The sequence below is a fragment of the Papio anubis genome, chromosome X (assembly GCF_008728515.1).
Source record: "Papio anubis isolate 15944 chromosome X, Panubis1.0, whole genome shotgun sequence".
Classification (NCBI taxonomy): Eukaryota; Metazoa; Chordata; class Mammalia; order Primates; family Cercopithecidae; genus Papio; species Papio anubis.
Window position 1 is genome coordinate 125,918,857 of NC_044996.1, and position 14,640 is coordinate 125,933,496.

Below are 14,640 nucleotides of genomic sequence, written 5' to 3' on the forward strand. Positions count from 1 at the left end.
TTAGCTTTCCACTTGCTGTCATGGGAAAAAAAAAAAAAAAAAGGCAAGCGGGAGTCCTGAGGTCCTTCCTAAGATATTCTGTGATCAACTCTGTTATTTTGTTTGTTCTAATGTTTATTTCCCCTTCCTGCCTCCCTCCCATTAATTCATTAATGAAATGAAACATGTATTCATGAGAAAAATGTTTTCAGAATTCCTTGCTTCCCACCCCACAGGGAAATAAGGTTGCCTTCACAAAGAGAAGTGGCCTTAGGAATCTCAAGCAAGATCCTTAGCTTGGTAGGCAGAAAGCCAATCAGCTAAATCGATTGCTGGCCCTGACCCTTTCTCTCTGAACTGCTGAAGCTTTTAGTGGAGCTCAAGTGGTAGGATTAAATGTGGTTCCAAGGGTGAGGAGTAAATTAGCAGGTGTCACCCTGAAGATGATGACATGCTGACAGACCCATTAGATGGACCTGTTTTATGAGTGAATGAAGAAGTTAAGCATAGGTCTGGGATCATCTGGGTTTATAGACATTTGGAAAATGTCAGTGTTGAGCAAATGAGTCATTTATGTCATAGAATGTATTTCTTGCAGCACGGCCTATCTTGTTAGACTGCTTATGTCCTTATTCTAGACAGAAGTCACAATGTATCCCCTCCTCAGAGCATTTGAAATCCAAAGGAATACAATTTGTTGCTGTTTCATCTTTCTTTTATAAGTAGCCAGGACACTGGGACCAGTGAGAAGAATCATTACCATCACACAGACATAGTTTTAAATTAGTTGAGGATGGTAAACATAGGGCTTGGGGTGGGAGAAAATATCTTTTTAGTTTACTAGTAGACAGTCGATGAAATGCCACCCCAACATTTTGATGGCCATTATTATAGATTTTTCCTTTGTATCATGGACAGATAAGTTTGCGGCTGATGTAAATTCCCAGGTTCATATGCCTACACAAATTATATAAAACTGTCTAAAGAGATCCTGTGTTTGTTCAACATAATTGTCATATCTCTGCAGAATGCTGTGCTTAAATGGCAGGACATCAGTAATCCCCCATCTTGGGACAGTTTTTTTTCCCCTCTGCAACACACAGAAAAAAAAATCTGTAGGTATCTTAAGGAATTAGAGAAATTCCCCCTTTTTTTCTGTTTCTGTCTCCACCCTTTCTATTTATATTTACTCTGATAGCAGTGTTCTGAGACTTAAATGACATGTTGTGTCTAAAAGTGCTTTGGAAACATAAAGGTTAAATCACAGGGCTAGGTGTAGTGGCTCACGCCTGTAATCCCAACACTTTGGGGAGGCTGAGGTAGAAGGATCGCTTGAGCCAAGGAGTTTGAGACCAGCTTGGGCAACATAGCGAGAGACTCTGTCTTTACACGCACAATATTTTTTTTAAAGGTTAAATCATAGTTATTGCTATGATAAGTTATTAGAAGAAGATGAAAAGACAAATGTCTGGTAACTGAATGTTCTTTCTTGGTATATTGAACTGTCCTGAAATTAAGGTCAGTACTTCCCCTGAAATTCCTTGATTTATTTTAGCTTTTCTTAGGATGAAAGTAATGTATTATAGTTGTGTAACTCCTGTCTTGTTCAGTATCTCAAAGCTCTTTGCATTCATATTTGTATTTTATTAAAATACAAGGCTTCTGAGATGAAAGTGGCATGGGATACACTTTTTTGTTTGTTTGTTTTTTGAGATGGAGTCTCACTCTGTCGCCTAGGCTGGAGTGCAATGGCGTGATCTTGGCACACTGCAACCTCCGCCTCCCGGGTTCAAGTGATTCTCCCGCCTCAGCCTCCCGAGTAGCTGGGATTACAGGCAACTGCCATCATGCCTGACTAATTTTTGTATTTTTGTAGAGATGGGGTTTCACCATGTTGGCCAGGCTGGTTTTGAACTCCTGACCTTGGGTGATCTGCCCACCTGGGCCTCCCAAAGTGCTGGGATTACAGGCATAAGCCACCACGCCTGGCGGGATACACTTTTAAGTAGTACTTTAGAACTGTATAAATAACACCTACTCTTGGAAAAAAAATGAGAAAAACAGACAAATAAATACAAAGAAAAATCAAAATTACTGGTGACCTTACCACCTTCACATACCTCTTAATATTTTAGCAATTTTTCTTTCAGACTTTTTCCATATGTGCACATAATTATAGTTTAAAATAAAAATAGGATCATATTATATACACTATTTTGTAATAACCCTCTTTGTCCAAAATACATCATGATTATCCTTGGCAGCATGGGTAAATTATTTCTTAGCATCCTGAATCCTAATGTATGGAAAGAGTACCAAAATCCTTTTTTTTTTTTTTTGAGACAGAGTCTCGCTCTGTTGCCCAAGCTTGAGTGCAGTGGCATGATCTCGGCTCCCTGCCACCTCCGCCTCCTGGGTTCAAGTGATTCTTGTGCCTCAGCCTCCTGATTAGCTGGACTACAGGCCTGCACCACCACACCCAGCTAATTTTTGTATTTTTAGTAGAGATGGGGTTTTGCCATGTTGGCCAGGCTGATCTCAGACTCCTGACCTCAAGTGATCCATCCGCCTTGGCCTCCCAAAGTGCTGGGATTACAGGCGTGAGCCACTGGGCCTGGCCCTTGACAATCCTCTTTTATGCTTAGTTTGTTTCCAGTTTTAATTTGTGTTAGACCATGTTGCACATAGTCATCACCCTGTTTAACAGTCTTTGTGCACATTTCTGCCACTTCCTCCTAGCTGTGATACCTTGGCAGGTTACTCATCTCTGTGTGTATCAGTTTTCACATCTGTGAAATGAGAGTAATAATAGTACCTACATCCTGGTGTTGTGAAGATTAAATGAGATAAAGTAGGTAAAGTACTTAGAAAGCCTGGGTCCTAATAGCTGCTACATAAATGTTAGCAGTTACTATTTCCTGATGATAAATTGCTCAATGTAACACTGTATTGGTGCATTTTGAGGGCATATTGAGGATACATCCTGAAAGATTGTGCCAATTTAGTCTCCTCACAGGAGTGCGTGCAAATATATTTCCCTATTCTTGTCATCCCTGGATATTATCATTCTTTTTAATCTCTGCTAATGTGATTTGGGCTCTAATTCTGCATTTTAAAAAATGATTACCAAGCTCGAACATTTTATGCATCCTTTCCAATTGATTTTTATAAAAATACCTTATATTCATGACATTAACCTGTCATCTTCATATTACAAATATTATTTCTTAGTTTATGACTCATGGAGATCTTAGACTTAAAATTTTCTCATTTTATAGTTAATTGTATAGTGCAGTAAAATTGGTCCTTTTAAGAATAGTTTTGATTAAGGCTTTTATATTTTATTTCTAGTTGGAAATGGTAGCCAGCTATTAAATGCATTCTTTTTCTGCCTTCCTCAGGGCTTTCAGTGTTTCTATTTAAAGCTTCTATCTTTACAGTATTTTTTAAATAGTGGCATTGAGAGATTCCCTGAGGTTCTGCATGGATACGTATAAGGATCCTCATATCCTAGACCAGGGTTTGGCAAATTTCTGTAAAGGGCCAGGGAATAAATATTTCAGGCTTTGTGGGTTGTGCATTCTTTGTCACAATTACTCAATTCGGCCATTTAAGAGCAAAAGCAGCCATAGAGGTAAATGAATGGGTATAGCAGAGTTCCAATGAAACTTTATTTATGGACACTTACATTTGAATGTCATATAATTTTCATATTTCTTGAAATATTCTTCTTCTTTTGATTTTTAAAAAACATTCAAAAATGTAAAAACTATTCTTAGTTTGTGGACCATAGAGAAATAGGTGCCAGGTTAGATTTGGCCCGTGGGCTGTAGTTTGTTGGCCCTTGAAATAGAATATCTGGAAATAGACTCATAAAAAAATCCAGCCAATTAATTTTCAACAAAGATACAAAGACAATTTAAGAGAGGATAATCTTTTCAAGAAATGGTATTGGCAAATTGGGCACCCATAGGCAAAAACAAAACAAAACAAAACAAAAAAACAACCCAACCTGAAAATCAACTCAAAATGGACCATAGATCTACACGTAAAAGATAAAACATCAAAAGTTATTTATTAAAGACAGGAGAAAAGAGTTGTTAGACATGATACCAAAAACACAGTCCATAAAAGAAAAAAGTTGCCAAATAGAACTTCAGCAAAATTAAAAACTTGCTCTGCAAAGACACTCTTGAGAGAATGTTATTGGCTAGTCTATTTTTCCTACAAGGCCATCTAAGCCCCACTGTTCAGTAAGTAATTGCCTACTACGTAATTGCGTGGATTTGAAGGACCTTGGTTTCATTCTGAGTCTTCCTGGGAATACCTCTTGTAATACATGGATCTGTCACATTGGAGCCTTTTCCTGCCCCGTGCCCTTTCTCCCCCGTGGTGGCAGACAGACAGAGCCATACTCCACTGGTCTGTTCTGGACTCAGCTGAGCAGCCCGAGGGCCTGGATTTGACTTGGGAATTGTATTTTTTACTCACTGCACAGGCCTAGAAGCTAAATCAGCTAAGTATAGATTAAAAGGCACCAAACAAGTTTTCAGGCTAAGAAATATGTTTTCCTAGTAGAAGAATTTCTTAAAAGAAGTGTGGATTTGTCTGGTGAAGAATGGAAGTAGAAGATAGGAATTTAGAAATTTACTAATAGTTGCTGCAGCTGGCTTCAATGTTCTTGACCTTCAAAATGATCATGGCTATGCCCTTCGCCTCCTGTTCCTTCCCAGTCCTTATCTGTGGAGTGAAGAATACCACCTTCTCTTTTTTTAAAGCTTTCTTTGTATCTCTTAGAAGTGGTGCAGGAGCTAAGAAAATCTCTTAAAACATAATAATAAAAAATGATTTATGAACGCCACTATCTACCAGTGAAGCAAAATGATTTTCTCTCGTATCTACCATCCTTTTAATGAAAGAAAAGCATGTATTTAGATGCAGAGTCAGTGCAGTTCTCTAAACCATAAATGAAGGTAAAAACTCAGCTATAGGATGCACATCCTGGAGGAGTAGACTGTACATTCAGCAATGTGCTATGGATGAGCTGAAGGTGCTATTAGAAATAGCTTTTAAGATTTCAGATTAAGTGGTCATCTCAATGTAAATGACCTAGCAAGGTCCCTAGCAACTTTCCCACAAAATGAGAAGTTTCTGTGAAAATGTTGTTATATAAGTTTACATTCTTGATTTTATTTATTTATTTATTTTTAATTTTATTTATTATTATTATTATTTTTCCTTGAGATGAAGTCTCACTCTGTCGCCCAGGCTAGAGTACAGTGGCACCATCTCGGTTCACTGCAACTTCTGCCTCCTAGGTTCATGTGATTCTCGTGCCTCAGCTTTTCAAGTAGCTGGGATTACAGGCATGTGCCACTACACCCGGCTAATTTTTATATTTTTAGTGGAGATGGGGTTTCACTATGTTGGCCAGGCTAGTCTCAAACTCCTGAGCTCAAGTGATCCGCCTGCCTTGGCCTCCCAAAGTGTTGGGATTTCAGGTATGAGCCACTGCACCCAACCACATACTTGATTATATTTAAATGAACAGGAAAAAAATGTGAAAGTACTACCTTAATAATTTGTATTTTGTGTATGACTTGTTCACCTGCCCTTATATATAGTTAACATCTCTTGGAATAACTTAAAGCCATCTTACGAGGACATTGGGAAGGTCCTGTCTATATAAGGATCTCCTTTTCACATGATTACTGTGTTTTTTTGTTTTTTGGATTTGTTTTGTTTTGTTTTGTTTTGTTGTTGTTGTTGTTTTGAGACAGAGTCTGGCTCTGTTGCCCAGGCTGGAGTGCAGTAGCACGATCTCAGCTCACTGCAACCTCTGCCTCCTGGGTTCAAGCAATTCTTCTGCCTCAGCCTCCCGAGTAGCTGGGATTACAGGTACCTGCCACCACATCCAGCTAATTTTTGTATTTTTAGTAGAGATGGGGTTTTGCCATGTAGGCCAGGCTGGTCTCAAACTCCTGACCTCAGGTGATCTGCCCTCCTTGGCCTCCCAAAGTGCTGGGATTACAGGCATGAGCCACTGCTCCTGCCCGATTTTTTTTTTTTTTTTTTAAGACAGGGTCTCACTCTTGTCGCCCAGGCTGGAGTGTGGTGGTGTGATCACAGCTCACTGCAGCCTTGACCTTCTGCGCTCAGGTGATTCTCCCACCTCAGCCTCCCAAGTATGTGGGACTACAGGCATACCACCACATCTGGCTAATTTTTTGTAGAAATGGGGTTTTGCTATGTTGTCCAGGTTGGTCTCAAACTCCTACACTCAAGTGATCCGCCCACCTCAGCCTCCCAAAGTGCTGGGATTACAGGCGTGAACCACTGTGCCCAGCCGATTACTGACCCTTGAAGTGGACTTATGGGAATAGAATGTTCCTTCATTCCACAATTAGAAAAAAGGCTAAAGCATAAACATTTTTTAGAAGACTTAAGCTTGCATATGTTGCAAAGGAAATTATGAAATCAATAAATAATTCTGATATATTTTTTGTGTACAAACTATATATATACCCATGTTCCACAACTCTAGGAAGTACCAAATATGAATGGTCACCCTGGAGTTGGGCCAACATGGCAGCATCTGTTGGGTGCTGTTCTCTGAAGAGGCTCCAGATAGAAACATTTTTTTCTTTTTCTTTTTTTTTTGAAACGGAGTCTCGCTGTCACCCAGGCTGGAGTACAGTGGCACGATCTCGGCTCACTGCAACCTCCATCTCCTGGGTTCAAGCGATTCTCCTACCTCAGGCTCCTGAGTAGCTGGGATTGCATGTGTGTGCCACCACACCCAGCTAATTTTTGTATTTTTAGTAGAGACGGGGTTTCACCATGTTGGTCAGGCTGGTCCTGAACTCCTGACCTCGTGATCCACCCGCCTTGGCCTCCCAAAGCGCTTGAATTTCAGACATGAGCCACCGCGCCCAGCCCTAGAAACATCTTTTTCTAAGAGGAAAACATACTGTGCACACAGAGGCCTTTAGGGCCTCTGCCCTTGGTTATCTTCTATGAAAATCCCCACGGGCCTTCCTGATCCCTGCCTTTGTGATATTGAATGCCTGTGGAAGTCCTGTTCTCTTACTGGGGACTGAGATTTGATTTAAGGTTTTTTTTTTTTTTTTTCATTTCTTAATGACATCTGAACTCAAAGGTTACTTCTGTAGCATTTCCTAATCTATGTGCTATGAGGGTAGGAGAGTGATTTCTTCAGCTCTCCTGGGTGGATGGGAAGGGCCTTAGGTGGCTGGAATCACCCCTCTGGGCTGATGGTCTTCAACAACCTTTGGCCTCCAGCAGTATGTCATAAAAATACTACTATTTTATGTGTGTGCCATTATCCGAAAAAAGCTAGGTGGCACTAACTTACTGCATGTATTTATCCTTCTATATAAAGATGTTCAACAGTGGCTCTACTTTACCTTAGGGAATACTTCACCTTCCTTGTTAGAGAAAGGAACATATGACTGGCAAAGGAAACTCCAGGATAATTAAAAACCCTTGTATGTATCTTCATTTCACACATTCTTTCTCTAGGACTTCTTTTGGGAATTAGACCTTGAAATAGCTCAGACTTTTAAAGATAGAGCTGAAAGTTCTATTATATCTAGAATGAAAAAGTCCAGTCTAATTAAAGAAACAATCTTTTTGAGGGAGTATACAACTTGGGGTTGCAGCTACGATGGAGTAAAGGGTAATTAGACTTTTCTTCCTGCCATAGACAACTCTAACATTGGCCAAAACATACGAAGTGGCTGTTTTTAGGCATTGGACAATACATATCACAAGGATGTGATCCTGGAGACAAGGGAAGCATAAAAGTGAGTTTTACATCAACCCTGGCTTTTTACCTAGAGGCACTTTCTGAATTGCAGCACAGGGCAGTGGAGCCCAAACAAAGAGCAGCAAACTCATTTATTGGATAGAGGAAACAAGTTGTAATTCAGGACTGCTGGGGTGGCTCAAATTTTCAGGGCAGGGAACTGCAAAAGAATGAGCTACACAAGGAAAGAGTGTCAGAAATGTATAGATCTAGATGCTTTGGCCAAATACTAAGCCAGGCATCAGTAGGGCAAGACTCCACTAGGCCTGGCAGAGAATAAGAACTTGGAGGGGCTGTGAGCTGAGTGGATATCCCACCAGTAATGGGAGATGTTAGAGTTCTAGCTAAGCAGAGTAGAAAAACACGAGGTGCTAAACACTTCTGGCATCCAGTTGAGAACCCAGAAAAGCTGGCCACAGGAACAGCACTACCCTAGACCCATTGTAACAAAGCCTAAAAATCAAGCCTTGACCGGTCAAGCTGACCTGCAAGTAACTTGCCTACCATAGCAGAACTCAACACTTTTGCAGGGAAGACAACAAAATCCAGTCTTTCAACAACATAGCATGCACAGTCATTGAGATAATATAATCACAAATGACTAGATCTATGAAGAAGCAGGAAAATATGAGGTGGCTTGGAGAAGACATTGGGGTGTTTCTGAGTACTGTTTTCAGGCGTTGATACCTGCTTCAGTTAATATTGGCATGCCCAAGAGGAAATGTGTTTACTGTTTTTTTGTGTGTTATCCACCCAATTTTTTGTTACTAGTTATACATTATGTAAAACAAAAAAAGCAAAAGTTGGTATAGCAAAGCCTGTAGGTTGTTGCCTGCTAATTTTTTGTAAGTAGTTCAACTCTGGGTCATGACTTCATTGTATTACAAAAGAGTGAGTGACTGCCAGTCAGGCGTTGTGGCTCACACCTGTAATCTCAGCACTTTGGAGGGCTGAGGTGGGCAGATCACTTGAGTTTAGGAATTTGCGACTAGCCTGGGCAACATGGTAAGACCCCATCTCTACAAAAAATTTAAAAATCAGCCACTCATGGTGGCGTGTGCCTGTAGTCTTGGCTACTTGAGAGACTGAGTGGAAGGATTGCTTGAGCCTGAGAGGTTAAGGCTGCAGTGAGCCATGATCGTGCCACTGCACTCTAGCCTGGGCAACACAGTGAGGCCCTGTCTCAAAAAAAAAAAAAAAAAAGAGTGAATGACTATCCTGTGATGTTGGCATTTGGAATGTAGTGTTTTCTTGAGTGAGCTTGTCCCTACAACTGTCTCCTCAGGCTTCTCTCTTTAATTGTGTTCTGCCAGGCATTGCTTCTGACACTGAATAGTAGTCAGTGTAGTCCTCGATTTTTCCTGTTACCTTATAAACCATGATATGTGACTGAGCCTCCTTTAGTAACTGATTTATGGGGATGTAGAAAATTCTGAGCAGAAATCCCAGCCATGCAGAATAATTGCATCTCTTGGGGAGGTGTTAACAAGCAGAGGCAGAGATGAGTGCTGCTGGGTTCCGGCTTCCATGGAACTTTCGCTCAATAGCCCCCACCCCCAAGCTCCATGCAGAAGGCGTTCATTAGCACATATTAAATGTCTGTTTCCATACTGCTGGTGGATGCTGAGGGTGTGAGGCCCCCTGGGGGCATGCTGAGGCTCACTTAACAGCCTCATCCAAATCGTCCAACACTCAGTTTCTCCTCAAATGATATATCAGTCATCAGAGAAGGTCATGAAGAACAGCCATGCTGGATAACTTCTGGGAAATTGGGACTGGGGAGCCTGGGGGCAGCTGACCACCAGAAGTGACTGAGCAGAATACATTTCTTTTTCGTTTGCATCAAGTGGTGAACCCATTTTCATGTTTTCAGTTTCTGGTTTGAAATGTCTGTTTCTAAGCTGCATGTTCCCGTTTGAACTCAAAGAAGACACTTACAGTGCCTGAGAAAATGTGGCCTACCTTTTTGGGGTAATTTTAAAGTTTTTGCCACAATTTTGAATAAATAATAAATTCAGAACAGATCAGCAGGTAAAGCCTGATCATATAGATGAAACTTCCTTTGTGTAGTAATTCTATACCTGCTTCCCCCTTGTTCAGTTTGACCTCACTTCTGATGTTTGAAAGTGGAGAGAAGTGGAACAACAGTCTGGAGGAAGATTGGGCTGTTCATCTATTCAGTCAACATTTATTCAGAATTGATATGTTCTAGGCACTATGGCAGGAATTAGATGGAGACAAAGGTGCGAAGATAAGAATCCTCCTTTTCAAGGAGCTTTTTGTTTTCAGGAACCTTGTGACTCAAAGTATGGTCCACGGAGTAGCAGCATTGGCATCACCTGGGAACCTCTTAGAAATGCAGAATCTCAGACTTGCCCCAGACCTACTGAATCTGAATTGGCATTTTTATAAGATCCCTAAGTGAGAAGCATGCACATTAAAGCGTGAGAAGCGCCCATCTTAAATCACTGATTCTCAGTCTACACACTGGAAAAACCTAGGGCCATCGTAAAAGCACTGATTTCCTGTGCCCATTCCCCACCCCCAAACTGTGATTTAATGGGTATGGAGTCTGGCCCAGGCATCACCATTTTCTTTTAAATTCCCAGGTGATTCTAAATGTGCAGCCAGGTGTGAGAGCCACTCATCTAGTATATGGCTTTGTACTCTTGACAAAACAGCCCAAGATGAGATTGTAGCTCATTCTGTTAACCAATGTACAACCTAGGTGGCAAGTTTGTCTTTTGTACAGATTTAAAGTGCCTAGACTAGAGGTAGACCCACCAGGTCTCACGTGGCCCTCTCTGTGCCCACAGCTTGTATGTCAGGGAGTTGCTGTCAGCTGTGTAGAGTGCTTCGGCCAGGTTACACGGGGCCATGCTGGCAAGATTGAACAGACTGAGGCCCGATACTGAAGTCTGGGCAAGGCCTCCTTCCTCAGACACACCCCGGGGCCTTGGCATCCCTCCCCTTGGCCCCCCTCCAAGTGTGTGAGCTGCTGCCAGGGGGTTTCACCCGAGGCAGCAAGGACTAGGAGTGGCTCCTTGGCACTCGAGGATGGTGCTGGGTCACGTGACAAATGCACATGAGTGTAATTAAGCAGCTCTCCTGGTCACATTATCCCTCAGGGATTCAGACCAGGCCATATAATCACAATGATGACAATAACAACAACCAGCTCTTGTGTCACTCTTTATACTTTGCAAAGATTTTCACATGTGTCAAGAAACCGAGATCCAGGGAGCTTTCGTCACTAGTGAACAGCTTAAATGTCACATGGCCCATGCTTGCTTTGTTCCACCTCTCTCTGAGTTCCACTTGAACATGTCAGGCAAAATAAGGAGTGGCTCCCTTGTGACAAAGTGAGTTCCCTGTTATAAGCAGTGTGCTAGGAGAGAGTAGATAACCTGAGATGGAGCAGAACATAGAGGCTGGACTACAGAACACCTAATGCTCTATTCATTCGTTCCTTAGAAGGAAAAACATCATTTGCATTTTATAGGGAAAAGTATATGTTACCCTAATATCTCCCTGCTGTTGAGGCAGAGAGAAACCATTTTGGCCATTTTAAGGACTTGAGTTTGAAAGAGTCAAAATGATATGTCAGCAATATGATTTCTTTCCATATTCTTGCTAAGGGTTTAGGTCGACTTTCCCCTGAGTTCATGCTAATAGAGCTTATGTCTAAACAGCAGCTTTCTGGAAGCTTCATCTACATGCTGCTCCTTTTCTTATTTCTACCTCCCACCTCATTCAGAGTTCATCCCCTCACCGGCCTACAATGCCCTTTCTCATTCGTATTAGAGTCTAAAACTCCATGAAGGTGACTGTCGTCTGAGTTATGCCTGGGGTCCTGGTGTAATTTATTAAGGGCACCCCGGATTTGGAAACAAATTATAGTACTTGGGCCACATTACCTCTCTCCTCAGTGGTCAGCTATTGCCTCACTGTCCTGCCTTCACTCAACTCCTACCGTCTTCCTTGGGGACATCCACTTCCACCCTGATGGCAGTCAGGTCTCACAAGTGGTTGATCACCTGCCCCTCCTTTCTGCCCCTGTCACTCAGTGGGTGCTGTCTTGCCTCACGCCTCATATCACTGTTCAGTAGATGTTGGAGGGGCGGACTTTGTTCCAAGCTCTAATTCCTGTATATTCTCTTCTGTGAGCACAACTTGCCTCTCTCCCTCTTCTCTTCCTTTACGCTCAGCAAGTCTGCCCTTGACCTTTCTCATTACCTCAGTTCTTGCCCTTGTTCTCTGCTTCCTGGCTGCCCAGCTTGTCTTGGTCCCACTTGTTTGTAAATTCAGCCTAGCACTTCTGCCAGTGTTTCTGTGCCATTCTGATTCACTGTGTCTGCCTCTCCCACTAGACTCTGAGCTTGGGAGCCCCACAAGGACATGATGGTTTTCTTTTCTCCCCTGGATTCCTCTCCTATCCTGCACATTTTAGGAGTCTAGCCCAGCCATTGGCACTTTTTTTAATTCCCAGGTGATTCTAAATGTGCAGCCAGGTTTGAGAGCCATTTTAGATTCTCAATAAATAAATTGAAGCCAGGTGCTGTGGCTCACGCCTGTAATTCCAGCACTTCGGGAGGCGGAGGTGGGCCGATCACCTGAGTTCTGGAGTTCAAGACCAGCCTGGCCAACATGGTGAAACCCTGTTGATGAAACCTCGTCTCGGGCCGGGCGCGGTGGCTCAAGCCTGTAATCCCAGCACTTTGGGAGGCCGAGACGGGCGGATCACGAGGCCAGGAGATCGAGACCATCCTAACACGGTGAAACCCCGTCTCTACTAAAAAAATACCAAAAAAAACTAGCCGGGCGAGGTGGCGGGCGCCTGTAGTCCCAGCTACTCAGGAGGCTGAGGCAGGAGAATGGTGGGAACCCGGGAGGCGGAGCTTGCAGTGAGCTGAGATCCGGCCACTGCGCTCCAGCCTGGGCGACAGAGCGAGACTCCGCCTCAAAACAAAACACAACAAAACAAAAAACAAAAAACCTCGTCTCTACTAAAAATACAAAAAAATTAGCCAGGCGTGGTGGCAGGCGCCTGTAATCCCAGCTACTTGGGGAGGCTGATGCAGGAGAATCGCTTGAACCTGGGAGACAGAGGTTGCAGTGAGCTGAGATCATGTCATTGCACTCCAGCCTGGGCAACAGAGGCAGACTCTGTCTCAAACAAACAAATAAATAGAATTTGCTGCTATTTTATACTTCTGAGAACATAGCCCTCATACAAGTCTCTCCATCTCTGCCATCAAAAGGTTAGTTCTTTTGTCTGGTTTGTTGAAGAGGAACTTATTTTCACTTCTCATTTTGCTGTCAAAATTATTCCTATTTCCCTTAAATTAGCTTGTATTGCTGGGGGAAAAAAAAAATGCCTTGCTTCTCTGTAAATCTCTATCCCACTCCAGGCATCCTGACCCTGTGCCTACTTTCTGTCCTATAGCAGACTCCTTTTTTTGGCATTTTTTCTTGTTTGTTTTTTGTTTGTTTGTTTTTGTTGTTTGTTGTTGTTGTTTTGTTTTGTTTTTGTTTTTTTTTGCTTCTGCTAGTAGCACTAAATTACACTGGCAGTTTTCTCTTTTGACTGTGCTTATCTCATCCATGGGCTTTGTGTTTATTCTTGTACCAATCAGAACAATTAGACATATTGTGTTCTCCCTTCATGCTTTCCTTCTCTTCTTTGAATTATGCAATGAGTAGCATTGTTAGTGTTTTCCTTAAGAAGCAGAATGTAGATGGGTCATCCAAGCCAGTCATCACCAAGGGGAAACATGAGACATACAATGTCATTATATACCGTTTTCTCCCGCAGAAGTGTATGGGTTCTAAATTTATTCTGGGCGGGGCTCGGTGGCTCACACCTATAATCCCAGCACTTTGGGAGGCCGAGGTGGCGAATCACCTGAGGCCAGGAGTTCGAGACCAGCCTGGCCAACATGGTGAAACCCTGTCTCTACTAAAAATATAAAAATTAGCTGGGTGTGGCAGTATATGCCTATAATCCTAGCTACTTGGGAGGCTGAGGCAGGAGAATTGCTTGAACCAGGGAAGTGGAGGTTGCGGTGAGCCGAGATCACGCCACTGCGCTCCAGCCTGGGCGACAGAGTGAGACTCCATCTCAAAACAAACAAACAAACAAACAAACCAAAAAAACCCAACAGCAACAACAACAAAAAAGTTATTCTGGATGGGCTTTTGCTTATTAACATTTTCTGTATTGTTTTTCTCACATGTGAAGCAAAAAAGGTTCTTGGGTTATTATTTGCGTAAGACTAAGATGAAGCATGGATTTACACTGTTTAGAAAGTTTGAGGCCAGGTGTGGTAGCTCACATCTGTAATACCAGCACTTTGGGAGGCTGAGGCAAATGGATCCCTTGAGCCCAGGAGTTCAAGACCAGCCTGGGCAACATGATGAAACCCCATCTCTACTAAAAATATGGAAAATTAGCCAGGCGTGGTGGCATGTGCCTGTAGTCTCAGCTACTCAGGAGGCTGAGGTGGGAGGATTGCTTGAACCCCAAGAAGTCAAGCAGTGAGCCAAGATCATGCCACTGCATTGCAGCCTAGATAATGAGAGTGTGACTGTGTCTCCCCACAAAAAAAAAAAAAAGATAGTTTTTTTTAATGCTTTTTGTAGGCATAGTTCTGTATCAGATGACCTGAAATGAATGTGAGAGGAAGACCAGTCCTCACCTAAGCAAACCATTCACACATGAAAAGATTTCAGATTATTGCAAAAACTGTTAATGGTTCTCTCCTCTTTTGGTACTAGAGCACTTATTTGATACCTGTTACCCAAAGGACCTTGCATAATATTGTATGTCTGTC

At 42.4% G+C, this 14,640-nt stretch overlaps 1 protein-coding gene across 13 annotated transcripts in view; it reads left to right on the forward strand.

The window, feature by feature from the left end:
- Positions 1 to 14,640, forward strand: part of SH3KBP1 (SH3 domain containing kinase binding protein 1) — a 355,843-nt gene that overhangs the window by 257,813 nt on the left and 83,390 nt on the right. The window lies entirely within an intron of this gene.